Source organism: Peromyscus leucopus, unplaced genomic scaffold (assembly GCF_004664715.2).
Source record: "Peromyscus leucopus breed LL Stock unplaced genomic scaffold, UCI_PerLeu_2.1 scaffold_168, whole genome shotgun sequence".
NCBI lineage: Eukaryota > Metazoa > Chordata > Mammalia > Rodentia > Cricetidae > Peromyscus > Peromyscus leucopus.
Window position 1 is genome coordinate 19271 of NW_023504864.1, and position 12181 is coordinate 31451.

At 42.7% G+C, this 12181-nt stretch overlaps 1 pseudogene; it reads right to left on the minus strand.

Moving 5' to 3' along the window:
- Positions 1 to 1188: 1188 nt before the first annotated feature.
- On the minus strand, positions 1189 to 9905 carry LOC119087168 (annotated as a pseudogene).
- Positions 9906 to 12181: the final 2276 nt, after the last annotated feature.

The following is a 12181-nucleotide window of genomic DNA, read 5'->3' on the forward strand; positions in this document are numbered from 1 at the left end:
AAAAACCTTTACCCTGCATTCAGAAATACTAAGCAAAGGTCTCTAAGCACAAGAAGAGAGAGATGTTCAGTGGTTATGAGCAACACGCTAGGAGAGGCAGGTGTTTATTTGTCAGAGAGGCTACCAAATTTGCTGAATCAAATAGACCACAAGGATACAAATAACACAGGACAGATATAACAGACTCTTTAATCAAATTAGAGGTTATGAACTCTTATTACCACCCACTAGTAGCTATAGCTTTAAAGGTGAACAATATAAAAACTGGAAATTTTAAATAGGTAAATAGTGTATGGAAAGTGAATCATTAGCCACACACCCAGTGTTGCAAAACATCTCTGATTCTCTGAGCCATGACCAATGACATTACCAGAACAAGAAAGGAACGGTGGTGTATTGTTTAATAACAAAACCCAGAGAAGCAGAAAACCTCCTAAAATGTCAACTATTGAATACCTTGTTGAAGAATAGCTGAGTTTCAGTTTCCACGGTCACTTGAGGCAGGATTGACCCATTCCTTATCTCTTTGCAAGCATTTATTAAAATAGACTAGGAGAGTTAAAATAGAATACACACACACATAAAACAAATACATAACCAAGACACACCTGACATTATGGAAATTCATTTAAAAAAAAAAAAAGGCAGTCCTGAACTCAACCGATGTTTAGAAAATAATTAAGAGAAAAAACAGAGGAATAAAAGCAGAGGAATATTGCTAGGTAAGAAATGAGTGACATATGTGGGCAGTGCCAGCTATAAAGGTCTAACTGGCAGGGTGGTGGTGGCACACGCCTTTAATTCCAGCACTTGGGTGGCAAAGCCAGGCAGATCTCTGTGAATTTGAGGCCAGCCTAGCTACAAAGTGAGATCCAGGAAAGGCACAAAGCTACACAGAGAAACCCTGTCTCGGAAAAACCAAAACCAAAAAAAAAAAAAAAAAAAAAAAAAAAAAGGTCTAACTGATAGCTTCATGTGAAGGAATGAAACCATGGCAAGCTAAGAAATTCTTGAGAGTGCAAAAAGACAGTTAACAGAAAAAAGGAAATTGATCTAGCTACTTTGAAATCTATCCAATGGGAGAATCATAAAAACAAAACGAAGATGTTACTCTTAGTTTTGCTGTTGTTATTTTTAATAGACTTAATTCACTTTTCTTGTATAAAAACCCTCCTGTGAGGGCCACAGCTAGAGCCTGGGTCCTCTGAACAGAGAACCCGGTATGGGTTTTACAAGATGGTCAGTGAATTCCTGATAAGAAGATTGGTGAACACAGTCTCTTTCCAGAGGTCGGGGGTCAGGTAGCTAGCTGTAGGTCTTGGAGATGGCATCAAAGGTGGCCTGGCAAAGTTGCCCAGGGTGGCAGTGCAGCCCTGGCTGATGTGTGGGGGTCATCAATACCGGCCATAAGCAGCAGCTTCTTGGGCACAGGAGCAGAGCCGATGCCAGTGCCTCTGGGGACAGAGATGAGTCACACCAACACAGAGCCACAGTGGCCTGTCACTTTGCATGGAACAGTGTGGGGCTTGCCAATCTTGTTCCCTCGGGGACAATGGAATGCTTGGCCAAGATGATGGCCCCTCAGATGGCGCTAGCTACCCCTTTGGAGCACTTAACACCAAGACCAATGTGACCATTGGAGTCCTTAGCAGCAACAAAAGCCTTGAACCTGGTCTGCTGGCCAGCTGGATTCTGCTTATGCATAGCATGGTCTTTAGAACCTCATCTTTTAGGATGCGCCAGGAAAAAATCGATAATCTCTGATCCCTTAATGGGCAGGAAGAACAGGTAGCACCACTCCAAAGACTTGATCTTCATGTCCTTAACAAGGTAGCTCAGCTTGGGACGAGGATCCACCCCTGGTTCTCAGTTTTACCTCGACGAGTCCCGCGGCCTTGATCACTGCTGGCCTCAATCATGTCCACGGCCCCTAAAACCACTGCTAAATCATCTGCAGAAGCTGCCCCAGCCTTCCAATCCTGGGCCACCGGGTCCTCTGGTTCCTCCAGTCCCTCCAGTCCCTCCCACTGCACCAGCATCATCCACTATTTGGTGTTTCCCCAAAGAAGTACCCCTAGGTTTTTGAAGGGAATATTTGCATGATTCTGGTACAATGAATCCTGGTTGGGATAAAAGATTGTGATGAATCAAAATGAACATGCCCTGGGAGTTAGCCAGCTTCCTGTTGCTGTGACAGAACACTCGAGGTAAGCAGCTTATAAGGAAGGAAGTCATATTTTTGGCTCACAGTTTCTGAGGTTTGGGCCCATGCTTAGTTGATCCATTAGCAGGCTTGGAGAGCAGTACACAGTTGGGAGTGTGTGCTGGGAGCAGCTGTTGGCCTCATAGAAGCTTGGGGCAGTACCCTTCTAACTCTACACCTCCTCCAAGGGCACACACCCAGTAACCTCAGTTCACTAAGTCAGCCTCTTACTACCCACCAGTAGTGTCAGAAACCTTCAGCACAGGGACCTTTGGGAGATAGTTAATATCCAAATCATGAAACTTCAGTACTTGAAAATAAAATCAAAGCACATCAGTGTGTGGATCAGATTTCCGAGGCAGCACCTTCAGAGGTGAGGTTTGCAGACAGGTTTATTGGGAGCTTCTCCTGGAATCGACACGTGTCAGAAAGTAGGGAAAGGAGAATTGGGCAGGAGGAGAGGCTGTAGTGAAGGACTGTATGGCGGCCCTTGAAAGATGGAATCACCATTTAACAAAATCCTAAACATACAAAACTATGGTATCACAAAGCCTATTTTTATGGCAAGGCCTAGGAACTGATTGCTAGCAGGATGAGGAATACTGATTATGGGAGTTGTCTCACAAGGAGATTATTGGTGATGCATTTGTCAACATGCATTTAATTATGTAATTTCAAAATTATTGTTATATATGAATTGTATCTAAAATAAAATTTGCATGAAAGAGGAACTCTGAAAAATAATAGCAGGAAAAACATTGACGTATCAGTCTTGGTTTGTTAACACGTGTTTCAGAGAATGCAGTAACCACATTTTGATGTGTCTGGCATAGGCCCATCTCTCTTTCCACATGCTGTTGAAGTGATACAAACAGACCCCATGTATCCCTTAACCAGTTGTGGTGATATATTTTACACACAGGATCTTGACAGTGAGACAACATACCAATCTTAACTCCATATTTGTCCAATTTTACTTGTACATGTTTATATGTGTGCACACATGTGTGTTTTCAGCTTCACATAATTTTATGTGTGATTGTTTGCATATCTACCAAAAAAATCTCTTGTCTATTCTCCATTTCAGTAATTTTGCCATCTCAGAGGAGTGTTACAAAAATAAAACTATATTATGTGTAAGTTTTTAGATTATATGTTTGTTTGTTTGTTTGTTTTTTCTGATCTGTATGATTCTATGGAGATTTTCCCAAATTTCTTTGTAGTGGAAATATGGATCAATGAAGCTCATTGGCCAGCCAGTCTAGCCAAGTCAATGAGCTTTTGTTTCAATGAGACACTCTTGTCTCAGAACTTAAAGGTGGAGAGTGATCAAGGCAAGATACTAGACAGCAACATCCGGCGTTTTATAAGTACACACACATGTTCATATACCCAAAACTAGCAAGTACATACAACACACACACACACACACACACACACACACACACACACACACACACACACACACACACACGGGTGCACACAAAAGTAAAGAGAAAAGAAAAACAGCAAACCACCCCCTTTTCCCCAGTTTTCCACTAGCAGTGTTACAAAAGCAGTCCTCCCAGAAGCCCTCCCCCCAACCATTTTCCTCTTTCTCAAGCTCCCCTCGTCAGTTTCAGCTATTCTGTGTGCAGAGGTGTGTCAGCACTGTCTTAACTTCCACTTCCCCATCGGCTAGTTTGAGCATCAATCCTTGCGGTTCTCTACTAACTGCACATGTATACTTCACCCATATCTATCCATAGCTCCCAGAATGTTTTAAGAGGATTGCTTGTTTTTATTTCTCTTTTTGTTTTTAGAAACAGGAAATAGTGATCCATTCCCAAGGAAAGAAAGATGTTCAGTGGAGGCAGAGGGACTTGGATATTGAAATGAGTAGACTTCAAATTGTTCCAAATTACATGAAGAAAAAAAAATATGCTTATAGTACATAAAATAGAAAACACCAGCACAGAAATAGAAAGTGAGTTTTAAATAGAAAATTTAGAGCTTAGTTTCTTTAAAAAATAAAAAAGGATACTGGACACAGGTGCCACTGAGATGACTCAGCAGGGAAAGGTGTTGGCCACCAGCCAGACTGCCTGAGTTTCAAGCCCTAGAGCCTATATGGTGGAAGGGGGTGAACTGATTCCTACACGTTGTTCTCTGACTGCTACACATGTGCCATGGTTTGGACACACACACACTAAATGTCTTACTTTGTTTTGTTCTTTATATGACATGACAGTTTTATTATAAAGGTATTAGTAATTTTTAATATTTTTAATTAAAGTATAATCACATGATTTCTACCCCACCCTCTCCTCTCTCCAGAGCCTCCCTTGTCCCCTCTCTTTAATCTATACCATGTGTCCTCCATTCTCAAATTTATAGCCTCTTTTCTTTGATTATTATTGTTACATATATTTGGGACCCTATCTCAAAAAAACAACATGGAGAGTGATGAAGAAAGAGAGGCACACAGTATATAAATTCAACTTGCTAGTTCTGTTTCTGGTGTGTGTGTGTGTGTGTGTGTGTGTGTTGTGTGTACAGTTTAGGGCTGACCACTTTGTACTGGAAAGCCAGTCAGAAGGCTCATCCCTAGGAGAAGCTAATTCTCCTCTCAGCAGTCATTAGTTGCCTACAGTTCTTTTTCTAGGAGTGAGACCCCATGAGATTTTCCCCTTCCACATTAATATGTCTGTCGATACAGCCATTCTTCTGGTCTTGTTTATACACACATTTCTAGAAGAGACTGTTGGACGGCAGACTTCCTGGTCCTCTGGTTCTTACAATCTTTCTGCTTCCTCTTTCTCTGTGTTCCCTGAGCCACAGATTCGGGAGCTGTGGTGTGGATGTCTCTACTAGGGTTTGGGCTCCACAAGACATGTTGATCTCTGCATTGTGTCCAGATGTGGTTCCCTGCCCAGGGCTCCATTTGCTGTAAAGAGAAGCTTTTTGGATGGATAGCTACAATTGTCTGTGGGTTATAAGGATGAAATTCAGAACTTAGTTGGGTCTTGTGCTGGTCTAGCAAAGTGATAACAGTAGGTTCTCTTCTAAGATGCATGCCCTTGCTAGCCTCAGAAAGCTGCCTAGGTTTCTAATGCCAGACATCATTTCCCTCCTGTTCAGTGGGCCTCAAGGGCAGTGTTAGAATAAAGATAATGGAGATTTTTATTTTAACTTGAATATAAACTGATAGAAATCAATAAAACTGGTAAAAAAAAAAAGAGCTCCACAAGGAGTAGAAAGAAGAGAGGAAAAATCATAAAAAGCAAACTTATTGAGATGGCTCAGTGGTTAAGAGCATGTAGTGTCTTGCAGAGGACCACACTTCAGCTCCTAACACCCACATCAGACAACTTCGGCTCAAAGGACCCCACACTCCCTTCTGGCTTCCATGAGCACCCCATGGTGCATGTACTAACCCCCACACAGAGACAGGTGTGCATGCAGATGCTAAAAAAAATAAATAACATAAATATCCTAGACATATAGAAAGTCCTACATGAATAGATTTTGGAGATTTTACAGAGACTTGGAGAGGATATACTTAAAGTAAACTTCTTGCGCATATGATAGTGCCTGTTGAAAATGAGAAGGTGTTGGAAGCAGTCAGAAAAGATAAAGGATGTAGCAAGTGAGCAATGATTCAAATGCCAACCGACTTCTTTAAATATGGGAACTGGAAAATAGAATAGCAAGCAGTATCTGAGGATCTTTCAAAATGTTCTTTTTTTTTAAAAAAAAAAAAATCTATTTCTTCCAAGAGGTATCTGTGAATACAATTCTATACACAGCTAAAACGTCTGTCAGTACAGGTAAAGCATTTTCAGATAAAAGCAGCTAGGGATTTGCTGTCAGTGGACCTACCTTGCAATGAACACTAGGTTGTAATTTTTATTGTTAGTTCTCTTTCTAATCTGATCTTGAGGTCTCTCTGTCCAGAGTGACCATAAGCCAAGATATGACTCATTTGGAGAGCCTGTTGGGGCAGGAAGAAGTGCCTGTGAGTATCAGGTAGGACCCAAGGAGGGTTTGAATAAAGAATTCATGCAACTGACTTACTCACAGATCACAGAGAGGGCCTGGGTGCTGGCAGGAGACTTCCAGAAAGCACAGAGGCAACAGGAAGCTCCATCAGACAATGGGACATGATGGGGGCGGGGAGGGTGGGGGGTGGGAGGGAGCATATGGAATAATGGCTTTAAGGTCTGAACAGTGTTATCTTTTGGGTTTCCTGCTAAGGGTGTGAGTTTGTTGCTTAAATAAAACATTTGTGATTGGAGAACCTGTTAACATGACCATGATGCTGAGGTTTGTTTTATAATGGTCAACAGCTGTGTGGTGTGCTAGGTTTGGGATTAGCAGGATAAGGAACAAATAGGGAAATCATATCCCTGTTGAATGAAGGTGACGGATGTGATTCAAGCTTTCAACATCTTATGTCGGGTCTAAAATGGATCCTGGGGTGATGCACTGTGACACACTTGTTAGAAAGCTCTCTATATGATTATAAAGCATGCTAAAGTTTGAAAACCATGGCTACCAATGATACCAATAGTATCATATATTACCAAATTAAAGTAGGTGACTTTCTTGCTACCCATTCTAACTCTAAATTCTGTGATTGCATGACTGCCTTGAATGCAGTAAGGAAGTCTAGCTGTCTGAGCTGGATCTCAAATACAGTTAGTGCACACACTATACTTCTGTGACTCATGGGTTCAAGAAGTGTGCTGCTTCCGTTAAATACAATAAAACACAGAGAGCTCAGAGATGACTATTACATTACACTTCTCCATCATCGACCACTGTCATGGCACCCTGAGGCCGTCAGCTTTCAGAGCACCAGGAAGGAAGGATTTCAGATATTACTCAAAGGATACAATCAAGCCATGGTACACATAAAATTGCATGGAACTTCTATCCTCAAATTGCTTTGCAAACCATTGCTTGTCAGTAATCATTAACCAAAAGACCAGGGGGGGGAGGCAGAGGGACCTACGGAAAACAGCTGCACACACAGGCACCCACTGGAGACAATCACAAGCAAATTTTAAGATCAAATGCAATGCTAGATGGACAGTTCCTGACTAACACACTCAAGTTGCTTAAGATACGGGTTGTTGTTGTTGTTGTTTATTTGATTTGAGAGAGAGAACATAAAATTAGGTGGACAGGGAGGTGGGGAGGATCTAGGAGAAATTGGGAGGAGAGAAAAGCATGATCAAAATATAGCATAAAAGAATTGTAATAATGATACCACACACACACCACACACACACACACACACACACACACAGAGATTTATTTATTTATTTATTTATTTATTTATAATATTCAGCTTTTTCCAACTTTACCACAACATCTTTTTCAAGTACATAGAGGCCTTATTCCAGTAACTGGATATAATATCTCCAGGATCTGTTTAAACAGCTTTATTGAATATAATATATTTATATATACAAACCTGTCCATACTTGATATGTACAAGTGGATAAATTGGGGCATAAGTCAACACTATGACGCACACCAACTCCTTGATTATGTTATTATACCCCCACCTGTCACTAGGTTTCCTCATTCGACGGGGGTTGTTCTTCAGAATATCCCACATCCTGGGTTTTTCTAATTCCTTTATCATAGTATTATGTAATGTTTTCCTTTACCTATTCTAAGTTTCCTGTAAAACAGAAATTAAATCTGAAAGCTGTCAGGTTCCAGTTCAAAATTTTGGATAAGTGTACTTCTTCCAGAAGACACCATCCAGACCACACAAGTATCTATCTATTATTGTGTGGTGCAGCAGCCTGATTCCTTTGTTATGTAGATACCCTCTCCTCTCACGGCTAGAAAGTAATCTGTTGTTAATAGCACCCTGTGGAAATGCGTAATTACTTTAGCATCTAATATAATGATGATTACGTTTGGATTGAGATTTGAGAAGTTTGAGTTAAGGACTTAAGACATATACTGTGCTTTTTCTCATTCTTCCATGATTTGTTGACTGCAATCGTTAGAAGAGTCTTACCTCCATTAGCAATTCCTTTTCCCAAGAAAGAGAGAAAAAGAGAGATGGTTGGTCACACTGCGTAATGTTTAACAGCCACATACCACTAGTCCCTGTCCAGTCAGGCTCCTAGCACAGAACCTTTAGGCTAGGTGATTCACATGAGTCTAGAGGCTGGGCACTCGCAGAGTCAAGGTCAGGTTGATGCCTGCTGAAAGCCTTCTTTCTGACTCATATATGGCCATCCTCTCTAGGTCCTCACATGAACTTAAAATCTGAAGGCCTGTAAGACTCTGCTCAACATTTTGGATGAAGGTGCACAGTGACAAGATGGAGCTGGGGACCACTCCTTTCTTAAGGACACAGATCCCCTTCCTGAACCCTGATGTCATGACCAACCATGTCCCCAAAGGCAACACATAATACTGTCACCTTCAGATTAGGGTTCAACTTGCCAAGCTCGGGAGGCAGGACACAAACATGTTCAGACCATAAAAGGTCAACACTAACTGTCTGCCAATGATAAAATGAAGGGTTTGTGGATGTATCAGGTAAGTGGCTTTGTTAACAAAGGTTGTTAAAATTAAAAGCGGAGAGTAACAACTGTGCCGCTGCCGCTTGCCACGTGCCCAAGCCAAAACTGCTCATCCATTGCGGCTGGCTATTTGTTTATTAGTGAATTTCTCAATTTTAGGGAGTCCTGACTGGCTTCTGTAACGCCATTGTCTATACCCTTGATAAAAGAGAGGTGGAAGGCGGTTTGTGATAGTAAAACGACCCACAGAGCGCGTGATAGGGTGAAGAGCCTGGAAAGGACAATCAGGAGACGGAAGAGGTCTGAAACTGAGTGCTGGACCTTGTGGCCATGCTTGGGAAAATGAAATGTTATGATGATTTGTATGGGCAGTGAAGAGTCTGTGGTGTAGAGAAGAGCAAGTGCAATAAATAGACTCAAACTAGGACACGCTATATTTCAGGATGGGGAGAGAAAAATTGGCAGCATGCGAGAACGCAAATTGGCCACAAGATCCTGGGTGCAACAGACTCACTACTACTGGGAATCTCGTGTACTCGTGAGTCTCCATATGCCTAGTGTGTGAGTGATATGGTGATGTCGATCATGCATGCTAGTGACTCTCAGATTGTACTCTCCATTAGACTCTTATGAGAGAGAAAAGAGAGCACACCGCACATACAGATACGACTCGGATCGCGCGCAATGCCAAGCAGTGGAGAGTGGTATAATGCCGTAAGCCCAGGAATTCATTGTCAGATGCATACGCATGCCCGCTCACGGACAGCGCGAGAGACGTATATATATAAATATAATATGAGAGTAAGATGTAGAGCGCACTGCTCGCGATCGACGACCGGTGAAGAAGAGAGCTGAGATAGTGTCTCGTAGTCGAATATATAGTGAGATGAGGGGAAGTGGGGCGAGTGCGTGTGGCGCGGCTCTCGCTCGCGCTCGCGGTGGTAATATCTCACTCTCTCCTCAGAGAAAAAGGATCGGAGTGTGCGTGGCGTGTGCGTGAGGTGAGAAGAGTTGTGTGAGTGGTCTGCGGAAGGGCGATGTTGGCTAGATGGAAAGAGAAGCAATGGGGCTGCGCGTGTGGGTGACCGCTGCGCGGCGGTGCGAGCGAGGTGAGAGTGTCGTAAGCGCGAGTGCGGCTGCGAGCGGGCGATGTAGTGGGTGTACATCATGACATATTACATGATAGAGAGAGGGCCTGGCTGTGGGATGTTCTTCTTGCAAGCCTTCTGTCCAGCAGACACGCAGCGAGAACTGGCAAGATCGAGCGCACGTGCAAGGAGTAATGCTCATAGAGCCTACAGTTCTCAGTACGACGAGGGAAACATCTGTTTCTACCCGACGGACTTATCGGAAACGTCGCTTCTCGTGCTGTCCGCCACAGTTTTCAGCGTGATTCTGTTGTGAAATACTATCCCCATGCTGTACATGTTTTTCCACTGCCGTTTGGTTGTAGCCGACAAGTAAAGGAGATATAAACTGAATGTTGTGGCACATGTGCCTCATTGAATTTATGTATGTAGATTCAGGGAGACGTTAACCTATATCGATGGTAAGTAGAGGCAGGTTATTTTGAAGGAATAGAGCTTTTGAGTGACCGGGGTCACTAGTATCGTGCGTCACGCCTGAACTACGGCCTCACATCAGTTCCCGTCCACGCTCCTGCGTTGAGTCAACATGCATGTAGCTCCTCCGCCTGGAGGCATTAGTGTCAACCACCCTATCAAGATGTCTCAGTGGCCTCGAACCAAACAAATTATGTACAGAGCGTTTGGTGGATACCTCTGTATTGAGATTTTGTTTGAAATGTTGTTCTGATGTGTCAAGCCTGGCCCTATCTAGGAATGTTTGCCAAGCCAATTACGTAATTTTAATTGGTCTCTGTCTTGCTACAGATTGTAATATGAATGCAAAGCACAATATACTCTTCAGACGCGCATCCACAAGTAAGACGAATATGCGTAAGATAACGATCTAGATGTGCAGTTGCTCTAATATCAATTACATTACGGATAATATGAGTGAGTACGCTCTGAGGTTGCCTATCTATCCTTCGTATGCTCAATGCTAAGCCTAGAAAGATTCACGATGGTAATACTATACTGGACACGTGTCGCATACTTATAGCCCCAGACAAACACAAGTTAGTCCCGAAGTAGACTACTGACACCCCTGTAGTTCTATTAATAAAGACTTTGTTAAGTGCAATCAGTCAGCTCTCAAGTGTGTGCGAGGGTTCTCATCGTCATATATGACCCCTCTACCTACTCCTACCGAGTAATCCCCATTCATAACCATGATTTCGCGCCACTGGAGTAATAAACGATATTTTCATTGTGATACTTGATGGCATAGTGTGGCGGGAAATATAGGATATTGATGTGTTATTCTAAGATATATAGTTCCCTCTTTTTTATATCTGCTATTATGTGACTCTGGTCTACGTGCATTACGGACGTCGAACTATGATTGCCGCCTCAGATGTGCGTTCTCCTAACTTTCCTCACGTAACCGCATGCATAAAGACATAAGGGATTGTGAGAAGGCCTTATGCACATCGCATTTTTCATGCCCATACTGCTCTTCTAAGTATGTCCTCTACTCTAGTCCTACTATACGCGTTACTCAGAATAGAACTCAACCCCTGACTGCATTCTCACATACCTATGGGCACGCAGGCACATACTAATACTGTCACTATCTCTCAATAATACTCACCATACGCTCTTCTGTGCCTCAGGATAATTACTCCTCAACGTCATTCATCTCGTACATAAGATACCAGAAAATCTCAAGTGCAGATCAGATTATATCTCAAAGGTCCACCAAACAGCGACGTTAGAAAACAACACTTATTATCAGGACTGGACAACACTAACACTGGAGACAAAAGTGCGTCCCGATCAGAAGGAGCAATGGAGAACAGGCCTACCCATTTCATGAGCCCATCGCAAAATAGCCCACTACGAGCAAAACGAGAACACTCGCGAGGAGCACCATGTACAGTCACTCATAGGCATTTAGAATCTTCCCTATTCTCAGCGTACTAACTTCAGGTGCATTGAATCTCTCCTTGATTTCACTCGGAGTCTTTGCTCTGTCCAATTATCTGATGGAGCCCGCAGAAGTAGCAGCAGAACTACTTAAAATAGGAGCCTTCATCCTCTACTCCTAATGTTATTTTGTGGATATTGGAGCAGCTTTCGTGCCTTATGGCTATGCCCCACAACAGGACTCACGCCTTAGCGTTCAGTAAGAGCCGAACAAGTGAGTATGCGACTAATAACCGAAGCCACGTCAACCTGTTGCTCTGCATGTGCACAAGTGAACACTACAGCTCTAATTAGTACATCACCCTATATACTTACATATTGACACTTACAACAACAGTGACTACACCCAACTTAGCAGATCTACATCCATCCTGCTTGTCAGCTAGCTATAG